The sequence below is a fragment of the Hoplias malabaricus genome, chromosome 17 (assembly GCF_029633855.1).
Source record: "Hoplias malabaricus isolate fHopMal1 chromosome 17, fHopMal1.hap1, whole genome shotgun sequence".
NCBI lineage: Eukaryota > Metazoa > Chordata > Actinopteri > Characiformes > Erythrinidae > Hoplias > Hoplias malabaricus.
The window spans coordinates 27,817,184-27,841,484 of NC_089816.1; the positions used below are offsets into that span (position 1 = coordinate 27,817,184).

Sequence of the window (24,301 nt, forward strand, 5' to 3'; positions counted from 1 at the left end):
TTTTTTTTCTGAGTTTTCTGTGGCATCTCCATTGCATGTCTTGTCCCTTTATGTTAGACTTTGCTGAGCCTTTATAAGTGCTGTGTTGAATTGCTTGTTTAATATAAGTGAACATAAGATTAGTTCATATCTGTATATCAGGTGCATGGATGATACATTTTGGAGGAGAAAAGCCATGCTCAGTAGACTCAGTAGTGTTCTATTGCATTTAAATTTTTCTGTGAAGATTGTACAAGCTGTGTGCACATAATTATTAGTTTATTACAGGTCCATATACTTCCCTTTTTTAATGCACTAAATTTTAATATATTTTTATATTTACAAACTGATCATTGTTATTGATATTGTTAACAGTTGTTATTTCAATAATATATCCTGCATTTATTTTATGCGTGTTTGTGTTTTTTTAAGAAAAAGAATCCAAATATTTGTCTTTCCCACCGTTTTTCCTCCAAGCCACGCCCCCCTGCGCTGGCACAATAAGCGGTAGCCGGCGGATCGATCGTGAATGTCAGCGCGGTGGGCGTGGCTTATCCCCAAAACGGGTAGAAATACGCGCTTGTAGGTGCGAGTACTGTACACCCGAACCAATCCTGGTGTGCGAGGGCGGAGCCTTGCCGAAAACGGGTGGAGTACGAAAAAACAGATAGAATAGGCGCTCTTTCATAGGTCGGATAGGGAGGAAAAAAAGAGGAGGAGAGGAAAGGAAAGGGGAGCAGCAAGTTAACGAGACTGCGCCCTAGGAGAGAGAGCGAAGGAGAGAGTGAGAGAGAGGGAAAAGGAAAAGATAACGCCTCAACAATGGCACCGTCAAGCACCTGGTAGTCGAGGGAGGGGAGCCGCTACACGCTGCGGGAGTTTGAAGCTCATACGTCGGCTTTAACTGCCATTTGTGAGCCATGGTGGAGTACGACTGTCATTTAAAATGGAGCTCTAGGGGGAAGAGAAGCGGACTGGCTCCATCATTGGGAGGCGCGTGCACCTGCTAATAATAAGAAGGAGAAGAAAGAGCGAAGGAGGAGGTGGAGGAGAAGAAACATGGAGAAGTGCCTGCGTTGAAGGTCCGAAATTTTGTTTTTCATGAGGCTGAGGAGGCGTCGAGAAGAAAATTAACCCCCCCCCCCTCCAAAAACATATCTCTGTCAGTGTGAGCTGGAGGTAAGCAGAAAACCCCCGTCCTGCTGGTGTTCGTGACGCTCAGGAAACATGTCAGCTTTTACGTCTTGTACAGTACGTTCCCGTGAATAAACATGTGTTTTTCTGCTCTGGGCAGGGACATTAGGCTGCGTGAGGAGGGAAGGTGGTGGTGGTGGTGGTGGGGGGCGTTTTGGTTCTGACCATTTTGGCTGCAGTTTCTATTGGTGTACACAGTGGACGTAGGCTGCTGTTTTGCAGGGGAATGGGCTACTTTTTGCTCAATGAGATGATGCAGTGTGTTCAATATTGCCCATAGTTCTCCAGCCTCTTGGTGTGATTTTGTAAAGCAGTTTTGGTCTTGTTTTAGGGAAAGGGCTAAATTGTTTGGCAGCAAAAAAAAAAGAGTCCTGGAGATTTTTCTTTTGGCAGCACAATTCTGTAAGAGCTTTTCACATTTGGAGTATCACAGTGTATATTTAACTACAACATTGATCATGTGTGAATATTTTAGGATGAATGGGCCAAAATGACTTGGAATCAAGTCCTTCTATGTAAATTTACATTAAAAAGATTGCCTTCTGTACATTTTTTGGAGACAGATTTAAAAAATATAATTCCTAGTGTGATACATGAAGAAATGTTATGATAGTTGTAGTGTCACATGAAAATAAATAAAAACAGTCTAACCCAAAATGCCTAATTATGCTTTCTTATTAGTGGGGTATCAACTAGTGTTCTTTAAGGGCTGACAGTAGCCGTGATATGCTCAGAAACCCATATTGTTTATCCAGATATATGGTGATCATGATAAACTGTAATAACATTGTCCATGTTTATGGGAGACGCATGCTTTTCAGACTGCAATAAAATGTCATGTAGATGTGACAACTGTAAAATGACCCTTGTTCTCTACGTACTTAGAATATTATCTGTCCCTTTCAGCTACCTAAACACTGGTTATCATTCAGAATGTACTGAATCAGACACATGGAATTGTAGCTGCTTCACAGTCTGAGTGGAAACCAGTGATCAATATCAGAAATTCTCCTCAGTGCTCTGTAAAGAATGTTTAACCCCCCCCCCCCCACCCTGGTTTGTGTAATATCCATCCAGAAAGCCTTGAGTTGACGTGGCTCCCCGAGATAAGGAAGTGAAAATGCAGGCAAATTGAGCTGATGCGCTGACAATAACGTTGATATTCATCTCTGGTGGCAGAGCGTTTTTTTTTTTTTGGCCTTAAGGCTAAAATGTTGTAGGAAGGGCTCAAGCTCAGCTGAATTCCATTCTCGGCTATCACACATTTCCAGCCTCAAGTATTATATCACTCCCAATCTGTTTTGCTCACTGACTGACTCACAAGTCCATCAATGGGGCAGTCTCTCTTTGCTTTTTTTTTTTCCCTTCCCTTCCCAGTGTTTAGTCATGTGTTGCGTGTTTGTTTTCTCTGTGGTCATCACAACAATGGTCGCTTAAATGATGGCTATGAATATGAATTTATTTAGAGGGGAGCAGATGGCAAAGTCAAATGGTGATTGAACCAGGAACTAAGCTGAGATGCGCAACGTGAACGAGAGAGAAACAACACTTATGTAAATCAAGCCGTACACTAGAATGAGGCTAGGGATAACAAGCTTGCCTTTTCTTTTTCGCAGTCTTCACAATTACATCAAAATTTGGTTCGTATATTGGAAACTGGAACGTAACCAATATGAACAGAATCAATTATGCAGGTAACTTTTTCTTTTTTTTTTTCTTCCTTCCCCAACTCAGTCCTCAACATTGATTCCCTTCACAGCGAAGCAAGCTGACAGCTACTATTGATTCAACACACTGGGCCTCTAACTAGTCCTGCTTGGGGGTTTGGCTTTCAGCAATATTTGTGTCTCTTGCTCAATTTTCAGTCTAATGTACAAAGACCCACCACACCAATAGGAGCCTGCTTTAAACACATGCTGTGCCTTTTGTGCTGGGCTCCTCATTTTTTCTGTTCTACTTTCATCCAACAACAGAATGGCTCATAATCTTCCTTTGCATTACTCTCCTCTTCACATCACTGTCTTAGTGCATTCACTGGCAAATAAAGAAAGTTGCTATAAAGGCCTTGGCCTTAAGTGCTGCTTTAGAAAAAAAAATCCCTTATGTTAGTCACATTAAAGCAACACAAACAACAATTTCTCACTATTATTTACCATCTCCACCCCAACTTGCTTGTTATCAGTCCGAACAATGCATTGATTCTCAGCCTGAACAATATGTTGTAGCGTAGCAACATGCAGAAATAGGTTTGGCTTGTTAATTTAATTAGGCGCAGTTTCAAGCTGTGGATTCACTTATTCAGGTTTATGCGGCTTGGTAATAGAAACCTTTTCTGGATGCATTGTTTACATGTGTGGAGTGATGGGTGACCACTGGAATGCACTGCAGAGCATCAGGTACACCGTGTTGGAGAGAAAATGAATAAATTGCATTCTCAGGCCAAAAGGTTTCCCAGGCTGAATCCTAAACAGCATCCTTGCTCTTTCATCTCCTTCTTGCTGTGCTGTAGATGCAAGCTCTCGAAGGCCACCACTCGTGCTGTGTCAGAGCGGAAAACAACACTAAAATGTTTTGAAGCGGGCCAAGGATGCCGGTGGAAAAAAAAAAAAAAACGCTGACGTGGCCAGCTGAGTCCCTGTCCCAGCCATGTTACAAACGAGAGCACTATTGCGCCATGATTCTCGCCCCCGTGCTACAGAGGCAGCTCAGCAGCCCCCTGGCAGAGTCTGCTGCAGCGCTCTGTAATTAAACAGAGGTAGGGTCCAGGGGAGATTGCTCAGCGCCTCAATTGCTTTTCATGGCCAGAGGGGGTTAGGAGCGTGGAACGCCCCCCCCCAACACACCCCTCCAGGGAAGGAGCCGGTGTCAAAGCCCTAACGCTATGCACCCTCCCTGCCTTCCACACTTCCCTATACCTGCCTCGGTGCTCGCCTTTTAGTTTTGTTTTAAATGGGAAAGACATATGTCTGAAATAAAATATGGTTTCAAGTGTATCATTCCATGCACTCCCGTAACCCCATCTGCGCCATGCAGCCCTTCTTTAGAAGCTCACACACCAGCTTGTTTTGAACCAATTATGGTTGTGATGTCACAGATATTAACACAGTTATACAAACTTGCATGATTATTGTCTCTGGAGCTTGCAGTAGAGTTGTTGAAGTGGAATTTGTATATATCTAATATTGTGATTAGTGGCGAACTAATCTGGAGATTTGTGATTTTTATGACTGCTACATTAAGCTTTGCCTTTTTGGCCAATGAACAGCATACAGCCACTGATAGAACAAACCCTGTATCTCCAGTTTGGTAGTTTATGACTTGTATGCATAATTTGAAAATATCCACTGTTGTATCATTGTATTAAACATTTGTCATGAAAAAGACCAATAGATATAAACTTGAGTTACATAGAATTTAATCTTATTATGTTAAAAATAAACGAATATTAGGAATGTGTTTGCCTCACTTTTAAGTTACTTTTTGGAGGTTTTGTACAGACAGCAACAATATCAGCTTTGTTTCTGGCTTCAGATTTGAACTCTAAATATAGTGTGCCAGACAGCCAATTAGTTGTTGCTGTGTTATGTGTATTGTTGCTAATAATTGGTCTAACTAATTGCTTATATTTTTCCCACTTAAAGGAACACTATGCAGTCTTTTTTATGTTAAATTGACAGATTCAGGATCATTGTGAAGCTCTACAGGCCTGCAATAGGGAGAATAGATCTTCTGCTGTTGCTATTCTGGGCTCAGCACTGCAGAAACTGCACTGTGCAACCTCTGGAGGAGGGTAGGAAACCACCCCCTACCTCCCCCTTGATATCAGGATGGTGCTGTAAAATATACCTAGTGTTCCTTAAAAATATAAGACAGTGTAGACCACAATTAAAATCTCTTGCAATTTGAAAATGGCGCTCTTTCAAATTGCGATATCAATAAACAAATGATTTATATGTTAAGCCTTAGGGTGAAAGTGGATTTTTTGTTGTAGTGGTATTGATATAATAATTTATCAATTTACCAATGCAGTAAATCAATTGCGTTCTTTTCCATGAACTACAGTTGTTACTAATTTTTTTTTTAGTTAAAAAAACCCAACAACAACTCACAATTTACCTTTTTAAATATTAAAGAATGTTTTTGTTTGTCTTAACATATGTATGTATGTTGTATTTCAATTTATTTTCCTTAACTCAACAGATGTATAAAAAAAGCTAAATGAAAGCCAATGATTATTATTCATTATAATTGCAGTAAGCTCAAATAATTGTGATCCAGCGATTGTGTAATGGTCTTGGCATAGAGTACAATATATGGCAGCCAATCAGAATCAACCTCTCTCATTAACTATCCTTCTAAGAGATTAATGGATGGCAGTTTGTGGGACATTACGCAGTGTGGTTCTAAATAGACCGGTAAATAGGGAAGAAAATCCAAGACCCAATTGTAGGATATGGGTTGTGTATTATACCCCCTCTGAGGCCCAGGGCATACGTGAATGAAAGCGCTTTTTTATTATGAAGACTTGAGCTTACTTGAGAATGAAAGGCTGCAGAGGCCTTGTGTGGCTATTGAAGACGTATTGGAGGCGTGTCCTTCATGATTGGCCAGTGTTGCTGGGGTTTCATGTCAGTCATTCTCTGCTGATTGTGTCGCAGTGTAAGCAAAGCCTTGCTTAGAGACGAAGCCTAGTGCTTCTCCCCCTTCGCCAGTGAGATAAGCTGCCACTGCTCACCCCAAAGTGAGCTTGGCACACACTGAAGAGCAAATATTGTGCTTTTTTCCTTCACATTCGACAACCCTCTTGTTATTAAACCGCCCGTGTATTCACTCAGTGTCCGTTCAAGAAAACACAGTGTTCTGGCAACCATATGAGCCTATTTTCCAATGAAATAAACACGACTGCAGCAACTTGTGAAGTAGTCTTCTACAACTGAATAGGCAGCGGCATTCACCCAGAGCTTCTTTGAAGCCTATGGCGGATAGCTCATATTTATTTATTTATTTAGTGTACTTATTTATTTATTTCCTCCGTGTGAATAGGACTGGGTTTTTACACTGCATGTAAATTACTCTACTTTAGTGGCTGTGGTCAAGAGCTTCTTGATTAAATCATGTCCCCATCATGTGACACTCTACAGTTGTCAACAGTAAAATGACTCAGATAAGGGTGGGTGCAGGTGCGGGAGAACGGATAATGTCTTATACACAGAAGCATGGGAAAAGGCTCCAACCGAATAGTGTTTTATTTACTTTCCCTTGCCATGTGTAACCTCGATTTTACACATGATGGAGCACATCATGTTTCTACCTGTGATAAATGTCATGTGTTGCATTGTTTCTTCTCAGGAACAGTTTAGAATGGTGTAGGAATGGATGCAGAAGTAGACTAAGGCTGCACCAGAGAGCTATAAATCGGCATCTTGAATCAAGTTTCCCTTGTAAGTGGCACTAGCTGGCCATTGGGTTACATGTACAGGTATATCAAAAGGTCAGTAAACTACCGGTGATTACACAATACAGCAATGGAAACTGAATTCAAGGTCTGGATTAGACAGCCTCTAGGCTACCACACTCATAAAAATGAAAGGCTTCTGTAGAGTAATGCCATAGGAGACACATTTTTTCAGTGGTTGATTTTACAAACAAAGCATGTTTGCTATGTTTGTTATCATCAAAATGCAGGGCGGCCAATCAGAACAGAGTCCATGGACATGTATGATAAAGGCAGAAAATGTTGGAGAAAGGTAATGTAAAAATGAATTATGTATGTTTTTGAACTGTTACACCACACACTTATCATAACTCACTGTACCCACAGAACCCACTGTATAGGAAGGGCTATACCTGAACAGTTTTGGTTCGTGTGTGACCATGTTAAAAGTTTCAGCTTATTTGCATGCACTGTGCTGTACTCTTGCATTCTGTGAGTTCGAAGGCAGTTTGTAATTAAGTGAGAGTGGACGCAGGTGCAGGAGAATAGATCAGTTCTTGTATACAGTGGAAGAGCATCAACAGTATGGAGAGGGTTGTATGGGAATATTTATAATCAATCCAAGTATAAGCGAGTATTTGTCAGTGGGCTTTGATTCGTTAGTAGGCCTGAGCGAGTGCACGTCCTACTCAAAGGGCATTGTAGGAAGGGGTTGGGGGAAGGGGGGTGGGGATGTAGTGCGAGAGGGGCAGGGGGGGTCCAGTGTCCCTCAGGATCAGCAATGGGCAGGTCCTCCTGTGAGAAGTAGCCCAGAGAATGACAGGAGGTCCTTTGTGCACCAGGGTCTTTTATACTGCACTCTCTTGTTTCAGGCATTGGCACTGAGCAGCAGAGGAGGTGGCCAAAGAAGTCGATTGTGGACGAGGAGGGAAGGGGTGGGGGGCAAAAAAAAAAGGGTTGTTGTAAGTATGTTTCCTGCACTTCTCATTTTTCCCCAAAGGTGGTTTTGTCCTCGCAGAATGGACGCCACTCAAGAGGAATCTGTGATGCAGGAAGTGGAGGCACACTTAATTTCTTTGAGCACTGCAACATGCTGACGAAGTTCAGCAGTAATCATTGCTAAGCAGTTCATCATCGGTATGACTGTAGTGTTACAGTACTGCTGACAAATATTAGTGATTTTTTTTTAGTTTTAGCAGGGCTAAAACACACACACACACACACATCTTATCACTGTCCACAGAAAACCATGTATCTTTGTGGACTTTTAAATTTACTACATCATTTGAAAACAGCAGCTGTCTTTCAAATGGTGTGAAAATGAATGGATCAATTGAAATGCTCCAAAATTATTTGGAATAAAAAAAATTTACATTGACTTCCATTGAAAAGTAAGGTTTTCCTCCTTGCCCTATAAAGTGTGTGGAGTCTGATGTGTTCTCCCTATGTCCACGTGGGTTTCTTCGGGGGGTGCTCCAGTTTCCTACTACTCAAAAGTGTCCATAGGTGTCAATAAGTGTGTGTCGCCCTGCGATGGACTAGCGAAAGCTGGACGCGCAACAAGTAAAAGTGCTCTGTGAGAACTGGGCCGTGTTCAGTCCAAAAAAACTTAAACAACACAGGAATATGTGCTTTTCCACCGCATGCGTCCAGCTCCACACGACTCGACTCGACACGCTTAAAGCTGAGTAAACAGTGCCTAACTTTACCGCTGCCATTGTTGTGGTGGTTTCAAAGCCAGCGATTCCTTTTAGGGATGAGCTTTTTTCGATGACACCCTCTCCATTCTTTGGGGGAACCCTGCAAGTGGAAAAGCGACAAGCTTTAAGCGCGCTGTGCTGAGCCGAGCCGTGTCAAGCCGGGCCCATGCGGTGGAAAAGCACCATAATGTTGTCATGGCAGATTGAAGTCAAATCCTCACAGATATATCCTCTTATCTATTTGAAAGTCCTCTCAGAACAGCAGAGGCTGTTAATGCTGCATAGGGGGATAAACCACCTAGTAATACATTCAATTTCAGAACAAAGTTTACAAACCTTCAGCCATGCACTCTGTGTTTTATTACCGAGGCCCTGGGAACATTTACAATGCTCTGTGTTATTTTAAAGGGACGCTAGGTAAGGTTAGGCATTTTTGCTGTTGGGCTCCTCATACAGTTGCAGACTGTAATTCATTTTTACAACACAGTCCTGAAATGAAGGTGGAGGGAAATGGAGGGAGGGCAGGGATGGCTTCCTACCCTCCTCTAAAAGTTCCATAGTGTGTAGTCACAAGTTGATGGAGAGTCTGATACTTTTCATGCACTTATCTGGCCTCACTGTCAGGATTCTGCCAGTTGCATTCCGAGTGGCTTTCTGTACATTCGTGCAAACGCGCTTCTGTGTATCGTTTTGTACTGGTATTGGTCCGAAGTGAATCACCTGCTCCTACACGTCATGTCAAAATAAAAGACTTGTTAGTAGGTGGTTCTTGGCCTCGTTCTGTGGCGAAAGGCACCAGACTTTCCCTAGGGAGTTGTAATGCGAGACTACATAGTGCAGTGTTGACAGTGCTGAGTCTAGAGCAGCAACAACAGAGTCTCTCTTCTCCCCCAGATCAGTGAAACATGACAATAATTGTGTAGCTGTAATTTTAAGATAAAAATATCACCTAGTGTTCCTGTAAGAGAAGCAGGAAAGAATAAAACGGTCCAGTCAGAACATGCACACTCTTTAAGCTTAGTATGAGTTCGTAAACTGTTAACTCATGCAAGCTCAAATATAATCCAATATCATGATCATTTATTTGTATATACATCATTATGACTTCTAGCAGTACCACTCAGCATTAGTGGGAGTCATGAGCAAAAGACATGGAGAATTAAAATACACCAATACTAAAGCAAGTTGATTTTAAGCTCAGCAAATGCTGCCTGTGGAAGAACATCAACATAAACATGTTTTCATCTTGAAGCATGCTCTACCAGGTAGAGTTAGATAATTTCACATATTTTTTCCTCCAAGTTTTAACATCTTCCTGAATTAGATGGCAACACGACTTCAGTTTGTAATTAATGAATGCATTATTTATACGGATAAATACATGAAATATAATTAGCCACATTAATGAATGCGATCAGACTCCTGCGTGGTGCTCACAGATTGTTCGTGCTTTAAATGAAATTCATTTTCAAGTTGCACAAATATAATAAACTAATAGTTCAGGTTAAAGTTTCTGATGCAAGAGGAGTTCTACGGTTTCTTTTTTCGAATGATGAAGATAAGGATGGGGCTATGAATAATCATCCAGCATCAGTGTAAAATAAACTTTTGATATAGAATTTCTGTGCTTGAAGAGTTAATAGTGATAATGCATTTATTTACCTATATGTGGTATAAGCTGTTGTTTAAAAACCCTGTTTCTCTAGTGGCATGTTAGTGTGCAAAAAAAATAAAAATAAAAATAATACTAAATCCCCATCTCAGGCCATTGTTTGTGAGGAGAACCCTTGGTCTATGTAAATGTAAGTTGTCTCTGTGTGCTCTGGTTTTCTCACACAATCCAAAAACCCATGTAGGTAGGTGGATTGACACTGGAAAATCCCTGTGATGGACTCGTGCCCTGTCCAGTGTCTGGTCCTGACTTACACCCAATGATTCTGGGTTGACACCAAACCAAACAAGACCTTTGAAACAAGAATTAATGAAAATATTTGGAATAATCATTGATTCCCTATCAAAAATAAATTAATTCTGGTTCTTTATTTGGATGCAACATTTTTTAATTTGGAGAAATAAGGGCCAGGTTGCATATAAATTAGCACCCTCAAATACCTGAACCTGTCTGAAGGCATATTGATGATATTATCAAGTATTCAATGATTCATCAAATATTAGGATGTAGAAACATACGTATGTGCACTGCAGTGGTATCAAAATACGATCACAGTGCCAACAGTCATTACAGCCAGTGCTGTAAAAGCATTTTCTCTCCCTCTCTCTTTTTTCTTTCCACAGTACAAATCAGTGCACCCTATCAACATTGTCTAAGTTGCCAATCTGTTGTCTTGGTTATACTTTGTTTGGGACTGCTAACAATATAAAGTTTTTACATCCTGACCTGCTCTCGATTTGAAATTTTATCTTGAGAGTTGAGTTGCATGTGTTATGCTGCTCAGTCGGATGAGCTCTGTTGCATCATATGTTTTCAACTATGATGTTTTCCAGTATAGACCTGACTCACAGAGGTGCATTGCGGCTATGCTGTTTTATGCCAAGCCATGTAGCATATATATATTTCAAAAAGTACATACTGAAAAATTAAATAGTCCTTGGCTCAGTGTTATTCCTCTGCACTAGCGGCTATCGGTTTATTTTTCAAACGCTGCGATCTGAAGAACGTCAGTCTGAACCGTTCTTGTCAGATTTAAGGCATGAGATATCACACACCGCTTTAAGAAATGGAGACCAAGCTCGATTTGGTTCTGGAATACCAAATCACAAAGCAGCAGCACTGCAAAGACATAATGAAAGCTGATGTGGGTCAGTTAGCATCAAGCGCCAGGGATCATGCTAATCACTTATTGCACATGCTTTCATTCATGGTTAGCCATGTTAGAATTTTTGGGGCCTGAAGAAAATGGCAACAGTGCCTAGATGAAGGTGATATGTGTGGCAAATGCAAATGGAGAGTGAGTTCAAATGATTAACACGATTAAGCTTGTGAAGCTCTCACCTGTTTGCCAACACACTGCCTTGGCCAGAAACCTCAGGCCGCCTGGCAAAGCCTGGATGAAATCAGCATGCATCGCCACATTGGGACCTGTCAAGGTTTTACTGTCAAGGCCTGGACTGTCTGATTATGTCGGGTTTTTTTCCCTCTCCTCTCTCCATGGCTCTTCCTCTCTTTACTCTGGGGAAAGGAAACATGAAGCATCTCAAACACAGCTCAGGGTCCAGGGTGGCTCGGTAGAGAGAGAGAGAGAGAGAGAGAGAAAGAGAGAGGGTAATGTGAAAACCAAGCCAGTTTCATTCGTTAATCCATTTAAACTGTTACATCACCTTTGGCTTGGCCAATTAATTTTCCTGTCAGACCCCAATTTACTTAGTTTCTGTGCTCCAGAGTGCAAGCCTCCTCTTTGATGAACCAGTGGGTTCTTGAATTACGAATAGTTGCAGTTTTTATTTGTTACTGTGAAAAGTACAGCACTTAACACATTCCAATATATTTGTTTTTCTGTGCTAGCTTGTTCTAGGAGTAGATTATCTGCACAGAGCTAAGAGCCAATTACGTCATTATACTTCCATATTTCCAAAGCAATAAAACAGTTCTTTGTTCGGAAGAAAAAAAACAATCTCAAAACCCGTGCCTAAGAGCAAAAGACGCATGAATGATGGCCAGGGCTATTCTGTGTTTGTCTCATGTTTTGATGCATGTCCTCCCCTTCGAGAGACAAGCATCAGTGTGACATGTTTCAGCAGCTTCAGGCATTGACTCTGGAGTGGGACATATGGGAGAAGGCTGGCTAGAAAAACACCCTCCCCCAAAGAAATGATCCAACGGAGAATACGTCCTCATTTTTCCCATGTTTGTCAGGTCTTTACAGGATGCATTAAGGACGATGCACCAAGCCCTCACCTTTTTAATATCCTTCTGCCGAGAATTTGAAAGCCCGTGCTCCCAGAGCAAAGTGAGGAGAAAAGCCAGTGCCGGCATAACAGCTAAATGCACGGAAAGAGACACGAGAAAGAAAAAGGGTGTACGAGCACAAGGGAGGTGGCCTTTAGCTTTAATCTTTAGCACATGAAAGTGAGGGAAGACACATTCAGCTCGGGGGATTTAGAAGATCCCTAGATTCCTGGGTCTGTTAATGAACATAGTCCATTTATTTGCAGTGGTCTAATAACGTCACTTGCCAAGATTGGGGGTTTCCTCCTGGAACCTGGCAGGCAGAGATGCTTGATTGGCAAATGGGGCTTCTTCTGTTGAGTGGGCAAATTGTTTGGGAAACAGTGATGGATGGGAATATCTCAAATTCTCAATTTTCTAATCAATAGCGTGTAGCCTAATGTTCAGTTGTGATAGCGTTTATTTTTTTTTTTTCAAAAGAATGGTAATACTATGCCAAGCAAATTTAGACATGGTAGACATCTATGATCGTTCTTGACCAATCTAGATACTGGTCTTGTGGTTCTTTTGTGTAAACTAGAAAGCTCCATGGTGGAAGTATGTGATTCATGCACCACACAGAGAAATAATTAGCCTGGCTACCCATGCTGCATTGCTCATCTTTAGTGGGCGTGGTGTGTGACCGGTGCACTGCAAGGTGCAAAGGGAGATAAATTTCATCACCACGCCTTCATTTATGACTTTAGACACAAATGACCATTTAACAGCAGTTTCATACTGCATTATTTATGTATTTGGTTGGACTGAGTTGTTACTGTAGCATGTATCTCATGGCTAGTGAAGAATGATCACAATAAGATGGGAAATGGAAGCAGTGGTTTCCAGCAAATATATCTCCTAAACTTTACATATTATACTTATTATTAAATATTAAATGTATAACATAAGTAATAATGTGGGCTAGCTTTGGGAACACAGCATGTTATGTTTTATTGGCTAGCTTATGAACTGGACATTTGATTAGTTAAAGCATTAATACATTTATTAGTCATTTTTAGTCAAAAAATCATTTCTATGTATACATTTTTGTAAAGAAATAATGCACTGAGGGTGGCAGTGTGGCGCAGCAGGTAGTGTCACAGTCACGAGGGTTTTGGTGTGTTCTCCCTGTGTCTGTGTTGGTTTCCTCCGGGTGCTCAGGTCCAAAAACACACTTTGCCAGGTGGATTGGCGACTCAGAAGTGTCCATAAGTGTGAATGTGTGAGTGCATTTGTGAGTGTGTGATGCCCTGTGAAGGACTGGTGCCCCCTCCAGGGTGTGTTCCTGCCTTGCGCCCAGTGAATCCGTGTAGACTCCGGACCCACCATGACCCTGAACTGGATAAGGGTTACAGACAATGAACTAACGAATGAAACGAATGAATGAATGAATGAATGATGTGTTGACAAAAAACAAACACCAGCGTATGGCAATAAATGAAAATGATGCACTGTGCCCACGCTTCCACACACATGCCTCAGCCAGTGGGCTGGGTATCATGCACTTTTGTTATTGAGAACATGGGGAATAAATTAAATACAGCCTTAACTTGAATCCAGAGCTGTAAAGATATAGGAGGATAAAGACTGATTTAGTTACAACTTCATCTTATTGCAACAAGAATCTAGCAAAGTGTATCTTTGTTGTATGAAATCATATTTTTGATTTTATTAGGTCTGTCACAGATTTCAAAACAGTATTTGCTGACATTTCATATTTATTTTTCTACTCCAAAAGAGCAAGTTATAAATATCGCACAAAAAACATGCAGTTAATTAACTTTAATTTCATTAAAACCCATAGAGATAAGTATTATCGTTATGCTTACCCAGCTGGATGACGCACAATTAATACATTTTATAAAGCACCAAGCACACCTTTCTACTATTTTAATGGCCAGCCTTGAGTTTAGTTCACAACTAGCAGTTTCAACTGATTTTGGATCATCTGTAAACATTTCAGGGCATATTCAAACTTTTAAAACGAGAAAATGTTTAATCTCTACGGATTTCGTTTAATTTCATCATTCTTTGCCCGATGGCCTCTTGTTCTTTGGATTGTCTGTGTTAAAATGTCTGTTTAAAGAGAGTACTTAATACTGACTGAATCTTAATTGTAATTTTCATAGAGCCATGTTCCCCTGCCACTTCCATGGTGATGAGCTCTAGATTCCCCTGGAGGCCGTGGCTTTCCCCATCACTTTTTAAATCAATTACTTTTTCCTCCTCCCATGTGTCTCCCATTCTTCCCTGGCCTCTCTGCTGCTGCTCTCCAGTTCAGGTCTTTTGGTTCTATGGCATTTTTTTAAGAATCTTCCAGTGGCAATTTGCAATGAATCCTCCGGAGACTTAAATGTCCATGCTTGCCTTCTGTGAGCTATCGATTTTCATGTAATTCCGTCCTTGGAGATGACTGTTTTCACATTGCATGTTCTTGGACCTACATATGGGCATACAGCAATCATGCGTAATGCCCATATGTCTCCCTGCGTAACTCCTTGTATGTTAAGTGCGTAAATAGCAGCTTGTTTGTGTAGGGCTCAATGAGGTCTGCGGTACCTTGTGATTTTGACAACCATGCTAATGGTTGAAGGAGATGTTTTTTTTTCTTGGTGAGTGGTGTTTGTGGTTTTTTTGTGCGTTGATGGGTGGGGGCTAGTTCTTTCAGAAGCTTGGGTAGTACCTGCCCTTCAATGTATACTAGGGTGCAGTTGTCTAAGAGAATTAGCATACATGTTCTTGATGGCTCCTTCTTATTTTAGCACGCGGCAGGTAGGCGGATAGCTTGAACTGGAGAGGATCTCTGTTGCAGCAAAGTCTGCGTCTAATTAGTTTGTCTAATTATGTCTTTGTGCTGGAAATTTCTCAAATTAGTGGTATCGTGCGGAATGTGAGGATGCTCATTAAGGTTGTCATGAGAATTGTTAGGCGGCTGGATCTCTGTGAGTGTCGCTGGCTCTCAGCAGGACCTCTGTTGTCAGGGTCTCTCTCTGGTTTAACCTTTCTAAGTTTTTGCTTCTCTGGTGTGGACTGATACCTGGGGCAACGTAAGGCTGCTATGTGCAGTTGCTAAATTTGATCATGGTAATTTGGAAAAAATGGTTGTTCTATAATGTGTCTCTCCTATTGTACACATGGTCATTTCGACAGCTTGCAGCACACTCCACGAAATGTAAGGGGATTATAAGATTTGTTGCACATTAAGAAAGGAATCACTTGCAGTTGATGGGCTATATTTATGACTGTTTAATGATTATCCTGAATACATTTAATCACAAGACACTTTACTGAGCGTATTATAGTGATTTCGGTTTTTCTAGAACACTGCATGTTTTGAGACAAAGAGCATAATTAGTGCCTGTTTAATTAGATTTACTGCAGGGCTGTTTGTGAAAAATGAAATTAAAATCATTGTGCTTATAGTTCTTGATAATATTGTATAACAAATCATCTAGTTTATATGATGAAATTTCTTCTAAGGTTTTTTAAAAATTTCCCTAATGTATATAAGCGCTATATACCAATATGGCACCAATAAGCTCAGATAATACAACGTACATGCTGTGCTAAGAGCATTTATCTGAATGGCTAAGTCAGTGATATTTCAACAATCCCCTACCTTCCACCATTTGTGTTTGAAGGACATAAGTTTATAAAGGACAGAAATGTATTAATGCTCTCTTCATTTTTTCTGTGCTGTCTGTATCACTGCTTCTCTCCATCAGCTGCATTTGAAAACACTGAAGGCTTGGGGCCTGTTGCATGTGAAGTTAATGCATGTTAATGAAACCATGTCAAGAAATTATACACATATATATACTGGTTATATTGAGTTTTGCTAGTATTACTATTTTCTTTGGCACGATAAACACTTGTTTGCTTTACTTCAGTATGAATTAATGCCCTGTGAAGGACTGACGCCCCCTCCAGGGTGTGTTCCTGCCTTGCGCCTAGTGATTCTGGGTAGGCTCCGGACCCTGGAATAATTGGGCGCAAGGCGTGAACACACCCTGGAGGGGGCGCCAGTCCTTCACAGGGCAACACACACACTCACACATTCACTCACACCTACGGACACTTTGAAGTCGCCAATCCACCTACCAACGTGTGTTTTTGGACTGTGGGAGTAAACCGGAGGAAAGTCCTCACACCCAGAGCAGGACTCGAACCCACAACACTACCTGCTGCGCCACCAATGCCCCCCTTGAATGAATGAATTAATTAAAACTTTTTTGTACTGCTGTCGCTCTTTGAACTATGTCCTAATATTGTCAGTACTTTGGGTTTTTGAAAGTGCTTTATAAATAAAATGTATTATTATTATTATTATTATTAGTGTTCCGAGCACTTCAGTGCAAAGAAACCTATTGTAATTGTTCAGTTTTTATTGTAATTATTATTATTATTATTATTCCGTGAAAAATTCTGCCTTAAAATGAATCGCATAGCCCGAACAGTAAAGCCTACCGACTTGATACTTGGTCAACAGGTAGAAAATGATCCCGCTACTCAGGCTCAAAATATCAGCTTAATTGGCCTCAAGGGGGCGCTACAGCGAAAGAAAATGCTTTCATTAATGCTCTACACCCCGTGTGGTGTAGAGATGAAATTTTTTTTCGGACATAATACTTGGCTCCTGATGAATCAAAAAGGTCAATACAACCACTAAGCTCCGTCCACTAATTTTTTGCTCAAAACTGATTTTTTGCTAATTAGCATAATTCATAGTTCTTGGATTTTGATCTGATCCCCATGATCTTATTATTATTATTATTATTATTATTATTATTATTATTATTATTATGACAGTAGAAAAAATCTATCAACTAAAAATCGGCATGGAAGGTCTTCTTGGACATATTGTTCCTGGCTGTATCTCTTCCTTATTTTTGTCTGGTTCACCTTTACAAACCAGACAAAAAAAATATGATATTGCCATATTGACCACCTCTACTTGTGAGTCAGACTGGATTTGAGTGATTTCATCAGCAGGGAGAAGATCTAAAGAAGGCATGATATATAGATCAGTTGGTGCTTCTGATACTGAGGAACACAGTTCTATCTTTGCTTGGAGGTAATCCAGGTATCCAACACTATATATTTATCTCTGGGTCTTTCAAAGTTTCTTCCTGCTGATCTTGCGTCTTGGTGAAGAATCATTCTCCTGTGAAGCTCAGGGCCTCGCGCTCACATGGCCGCATTATGGCTGCCCCCCCACCGTCCGTCCGTCCATAAGCGCACAGTAATTGGTATTCAGAGTGGCAGCTGGGATCCACACAGACATTGCAGACAGAGAGTGAATTCAGTGAGTCAATACACTGGTTCATTAGAGCACTGAGTCACTGCAAGCTGCCTCATTTGTTTGTGTTTGACCAATACTTGCTCTTAAGAAGCACCCGCTGCCCATTCATATGACAGTTCTGACAAAAAAAAGATTGAGCTGCTTCACATCCTTCTCTGGGCCAGCTGAATCAGGCCGAATCGAAGTGCGTGGACGGTAGCGACTGGGTGAAGTAGAGAAACCATATGTGGTGATTAGAGCTTTCTGTGTCATTTACGCTCCTGTTCAGTTATATAAAACTGCATGTCCAGCAAATGAAAAAGCAGTCCACCGTGCCCATTTATTATGGATTTTGAAGGTATTTTGTTTTTTAGTTCAGAAGGTGAATTCAAATTGACAAGACTCTCTAGCCATGGCTACCTTTAGGAGGAAATGGCTTTCGCAATAGAGCTGTCATGGTGAAAGTATTCCCCATGCAATGATTTAGCACCACTCAACACTGCAATATGCGGCGTTACCTCCCAAATGAGTTAGTTTTTCTTGATTCTAATGCTATACTTCTAACTGTTGGCTGGAACTGTTGAGAATGCTCCACAACTGGGTGCTGGTGCAGGCAGTTGGGCTTCGATAGCTGGATGATAGGCAGCTAGATGAGATATCAAATTTGATGTATTTCCTCATTTCAAAGCATCTTTTCAGGCACAGGTTTTGCGTAATGCCTTGTCTACGTTGGCTGGTTCTTCCTTTTCATTTGGTTGAAATCCGAAATGCTCACGGTTTGCTGCCATTGTTTCAATTTTATAAAACATAGACTGCCATTCAGTAGCAGCATTTCATTTTTTTAAAAGATTCATTACACATGCACTAAAGTGTAAGAGTAGAGATTACACTTGCTGATCAGGGCAGTGCAGAATGGAGGCAGAAAGTTTGAAGATGGTTGTGTCAGAGCCAGGTCTACAGTTATTTATGTCTTTCTCTGGTCTGCCTTCTAGGGGAAGCCTCCTGTTACATGCGTAGCACATAGGCTATAAATATGTGAACAGTTGCATTCACAATGCACACAGTTGTCTACGCAAACGCATGGCCAAACAGCAAGTATATCTCTACCCTAAAACAATAAAGATGGTTGTGACGGTCGCTTGCCACTCCCTACAGATGGCTGGTCAATAGCGCTGTATTACAATATTGCAGTTATTGCGACAGCCGTATTTGGTAACCTTCTGTTGAGTGGAGAATGGGGTTGAAACATCAGTAAAAGCCCTCTTGTGAGAAGACATGGTGGACTGGTGGGGGAAGACTCTTTGGCCTGCTTGTTCCATGAGCTTTCAATGTTCCACGCAAAGCGCCATGACCCTCATTATGGTTGCTTGGGAGAGCATGTAAATGCGGGAGTTTTCACCATAACTCCAAAGGGCAGCTGAATAGAGGCGTCTAACCTTTTAAACCGCTAGAAGACGTCAACCATACAAATAACTCATTAACCTTATCCACTTAATGAAATGACTACCCCCCATTCCCTGAGTTAGACTTGTTTAATTGGCCATTGCTGAGCCTAAAATGGCAAGTCCCTTTACGAGCCACTGTGAGAGTGGGAATTGGCACCTGTTAGCCCCTTGCACTTAGCCCGCTTTGCTTGCAGAATGCCGTTTGGAGGATGTCTATCCGCTGTGTTCAGGATCACAGAGAGGCATTGATTGGGTGTGTGGGGGAGATAGTTCAATAGGAAGGCACTTTTAATCACCTCACTCAGAGGTGGTATTGTCCCGAATAAACCTGCTTAATACCCCAAAGTATATTCTCCAATCCAGGGCTGCACAAAGCCCTCTGGAAAGCTCAAACACGGACCAATCAATAGAGTTGATTACGAAAGAGAAAAGAGCAGAGGCTTCGGTCTCATTTGTTCTCCTGAAGGATTGCCCTGCAGGTATGTTGCTTAGCCTAAAGCGATCCCTCGGCTTGGTAATTTCATGGAACCTTAACGCGTTCCAAATGTGAGCTGATGATCTGCAACATGTCCTTACACTTATTAACTTTACTTGGTTAAGCTCGATAACTCATTAACTTGGTGCTCTTATTTAGCTCTTTGTGTTAGGCTCACGAACAGTGCGATCAGCATCTCTGTAATGACTAAATAATAAGAATGTAATGAAAGATTCATTAGGTTTATATTTCTGAGAGATAATAGGTTTAAGACAGTCCTTGTAATAAATTTACAGCTTCATTTACTAATTTATTTGGCACATTCAAAGCAGCTACGATGCAGCAGAATGAGGGGAAGGTCTCTTATGAGTTGAAGTATTTGCCATTTTGCAATCATCTACCCTGTTCATGAATACAAATATGATTTTAACATGTGTTGTGATCTGACATGTTCATAAACTTAGACTTTTTTTTTTTTTTGTAAAATTGCCTCAGTGGAACAGTGAGACAAAATCATTTTATGGCAAACTCTCCACCTAGTTCCAAGGCATTCTTTTTTATTTCACTCTGAAGCCATCCAGTGAATGGACACATTCTATGTGATGAGCTGCCAGTTTGTCCACGGTGGATAAAAAGACCAAAAATCAAATGACATGAAAGCTCTGACAGTCTGCTGTCTATGCTGATACCACACTGCCATTCTGTTCCAACACAAAGAATTGTTTCAAACATATCAAGAACCAGGCAGAAATGATGTATTGCAAATATTTTACACAGAATATCAAAATATGCACCTTTTTTACAGTTTCCAAGAATATTAGTTTCAGTGTTTTAAAGAAATAAAATCTTAGAACTTCAGTCTAATAGCACTTTTCCACTGTGTGGTACCTACTCTACTCAAATCTACTCGCATGGTACCTGGTTATTTTTCCACTATTAAATACACCCTGCCCCAGAAATGTAGCCAGTGACATCACAAAACACAATCTTTAACGGAAACCACGGGCTTTGGAAACTACAACAATGCTGATGGTAATATTAAGTACTGTTTAGTCATTGTGTATCCATGTTGTGTTGAACTCATCTCCGCAGCCGTTGTCCACCATCTAAGGAGTCAGATAACAACAAACATGATCACTACGGTTGCTTGGCAGTTTTTAAAATGCCTAGTTTGTGCTTAATGTCTGCATTTTGTCATGTTTGACAAGTCTCTCTGGACAGTCAGCATTCTGTAAGGTTTACACATCATACTTAGTCCCATCTCAGCTTGCTTGGAACCAAGAGCAAGCTGGGACCAAGAAAGTACCCAGTTCCAGGTATTTGACTTATGGAAAAGCTAAAGAGCTGAGTAGAGCCGAGTAGGAAAAACGTCATAAGTTCAGTCTTGGAAGTTGCTTGCATTTTCTGCTTCTACTAATTCAAGAAATGCCATTGTAAATTTGGATCCATGAACCAGTCCTGAGTGTTCATGCCTTGCGTCAAATGATTCCAAATTCCGACTGCCTGCAATCCTGATACAGATGTGTCCATCGTGAAACAAGTCACTTCTTAGTTCAATTTTTCTTTGCTTTCATTTATTTCTCTCTCTCAGTAAATGCTCATTGACGAATACCTTTCCTTTCAGACTCGATAGAGTAGTGTTTTAGACACTCTTTAGATCTGAGGCGAGTGAAGCATGAATATCTCTTGATTATCTACATTTCAGAAACATAAAAATGGAGTATTTATCTGATTGTAATAGTTAAGCTCTTGCCTGGTTGTTAGAAGTCCCATTTTCCTTTATCTTACAGTCTGTATTTTTTGAGCTACAGTTTTTGAAATCTTCTTTTTTACTTAGAGATTCATAAACACATGTGCATGAAAATGCATAGGCCTATATATATGCATAAGCATTTGTCTGCCCATATACATATCTACCCAAATTAAGAAGCCAAGCATAGTGAATTAAGATGCAAAGCAATACCTAACAGAATTGAATGGATCTGTTTGTTGTACACACATCAGACTCTGTGGGTTTGCTATTTGAGTCATGTATCAAAAATAATCACATCAGCAAACGTGCAAAAGCAAAACCATATTAAAGGCATTGCTAGAGGCGGCTGTATAGCTGCGATCCTTTAAGCGTGTCCTGGTTTGTGGTCTTGAGGTTAGAAAGAACACGTGAAGTTATACTATCATCAAGAGATGTCCTTGGTGAGAAGCCAGCTGAAAGACTTGTTTTCTAAGCTACAGCAAAGAATTTCTGGAACCCAGAACAAAAGAGGAAAAAAAATGATGTGCGAACTTAATTAGAATTTTTTTTGCTCATCTTTAAATGTCTGCAGATGAGACAGGATGACTTTGTGTAAACAACCTAGAATGGTCTCATCTAGCACACACGAGGGACATTACTAAACAATTCGCTTGCATGTGTATCGACTCCATGTCAATGCACAGTTATTTTCCGAACAAATGTATCGCATTTGATGAACTCGGACTTTAAGAACGTCATCAATAGACTCCAATCCTGTTGACGACTGTATTGAGCGTTCCCATAGTGGGCAGGTTCTCATTTGCACTGATGAGCCATAAAATCAGACAACTTGAGCTATATCAGAGAGCGCTGTTCTGGGTGAAGCCACTTTTGGTTCCTCTCCAGCACAGTGCTGGGAGATGTGTGGATGTGTAATTACGATTGCTGCTGCTGGTTGGGGACTGGGGGGATGGTGGCCTCCACTCTTGTCTCTGCGTAACTTTCTGCATTGGTGCTGGATGCTGAACGTAGAGGAAATTAAAGATCTGGGGCGGCTGGAGATGTCCATCTGTGTCATTAAAGAAGCTACTGTTCATTTGTAACTGATTAGGGGGGTGTCAAAGAGCTGAGCAAAGAGTCCATGGCTTAGAACAACCCTGTCTGACACTTGCCAATTTGCTTGTTATATGAAGCACATCACATGTATCACAGTTTAGTATATCAGGTTTCATCATAATCGTGATTTCATCAGGATCCGACATGGTTAAAGGCAACGTTTATGATTCTCTTGAAGCGCTGTTCTCTCTGCTTTGTTTATGTTCAGGAGCACTGCGTATTTTAAGGTGGAACTGTATGTTGGTACCTGACTGAAATTTAGCTTATCTGTATGTTTTTATTCAATGATTGAATTAGAAAATTCATTTGTAACTCAAGTTGTTTAGATTTGTATCACTTTCGGTCTTCATGAAGTTAGCAGTCTCTGGACATGTCACCCACATATGGAACAGGAATTAAAGGGAACATCTCCAATTGTGGGGAAACACAGTTCTCTCTGTGGTTTTTAAGGTGGAAAGGTGTGTTTGAGCAGAAAAAATTGACTGTTTTTTGTACGTGGCTGAACTCGAACTTGTCTGTAAGTTTTTACTCACTGTTTGAATTAGCACAGAAACTCATTTATAACTCAAGGTGTTTATTTTTTTATAGTACTTTTGGTAATGCAGTTAAGTTGGTAATCACCTTAAGTGATACAAAACTGCAAAAATAAAACTTACCCATCTGTGGAGCAGGAATAGAGCACTACCCTCATTTCAGTTCATGCTTTTCAACTTTTGGAGTTTTCTCCATTGTCTAAATCTTCAGATACCTCTGACATGAGCAGGGAGAGAGAGAAAGCCTAGCTTACCAGGCAGCGAGCGATTGTTTATTTACTCATTTACAGACACTGGGGCTTCATAAACACATTAGAGAGCTAGCAAATATGAGGAAACATCTTCTGAATAATTCTGAGAATAATGTTGGAATAATTCTGAGAATAATATCAGAATAATTTGCTGCATGTATAATGGGGCAGACATAACCACAGTGTAATTGAGGAATGCAGTGTATTGCTGAAGTCATACTATGGCATACATTTCAGGAATCAATACTCAGTCCTCTGCCACATCAGGACCAGATAGTGATGAGTATTTAAACCCTGAATCTGTGCAAGAACCCATTTATTCAGAAGAGACCATGTAGTTTCAATTAATGATCACGAAAATGATCGATCCAGAGGGAGTGGAACTCCGGCATGCCCACGAGGCTCCATCACGTTACAGCTTATGGACTTATGGGTACAATAAACTAATTTTGTCCATATGCTTTGCAGTCAGGGGCTGGACTGACGGGGCTAATCATCATGTTGTGTGGATGCGTTTAATAAATAATTCTGTTCACTTTACTGACTACATATTTCACAACTTACTATATGGTGCACAGACTGTGAGTCTGTCTACACAGTATAATAAATAATTACCAGTGTTTCTCTAAATATTCTGATTTTATTCTCTGAATTATACTGACTTTTTTCCTTTGAATTACTCTGACATTATTCTCAGAATTCTGACTTTATTCTCATAATAATATTTTTTTTGTTTATCAATGCCGTGGCCCTAAAACTCCATCTTAAACCAGTGACCTTCCAGTCCCAAGCCCACTTTAGGCTGCAGCTGCCCATGTTTTCTGATAGGAACCATAGGCAGCAAATTCAGACCTTAAATGCAAAAGTCCTTCTCAGAATTTTGACTTTGTTTCCAATACTATGACACCTCTGAGGTGGGTTTGTGATGGTTAGAAAAGCACGGAAGTTGGAATGAAATTCTTGCTTCAGCATTTTTATTTTAACTTTTTCATTTATCTCTGATGGGAACCAGTGCAAGTCACAGTGTCCACTGCAGAAACATGAACTGTATTCTGAGTCAGTCTTTCGCTCTACATACTTTTTTAGCCTTTATTCAACTTGTTTATTCATACTAGTACGAGTGGATCAGACACAGCAGTGCTGCTAGAGTGCTTACTCACACAGTAGCTCATCTGTTGCTGCACTGTTTGTGTTTGTCATTCTCTAGCCCTACAT

The 24,301-nt window shown here is 40.7% G+C and overlaps 1 protein-coding gene across 1 annotated transcript in view; it reads left to right on the top strand.

Moving 5' to 3' along the window:
* Positions 1–732: 732 nt before the first annotated feature.
* Positions 733–24,301, top strand: part of nexmifb (neurite extension and migration factor b) — a 75,142-nt gene continuing 51,573 nt past the window's right edge. Inside the window, exon 1 of the mRNA XM_066650103.1 lies at positions 733–1,158. The gene's annotated coding sequence lies outside the window, so the exon portion shown is untranslated. The remainder of the gene's footprint in view (positions 1,159–24,301) is intronic.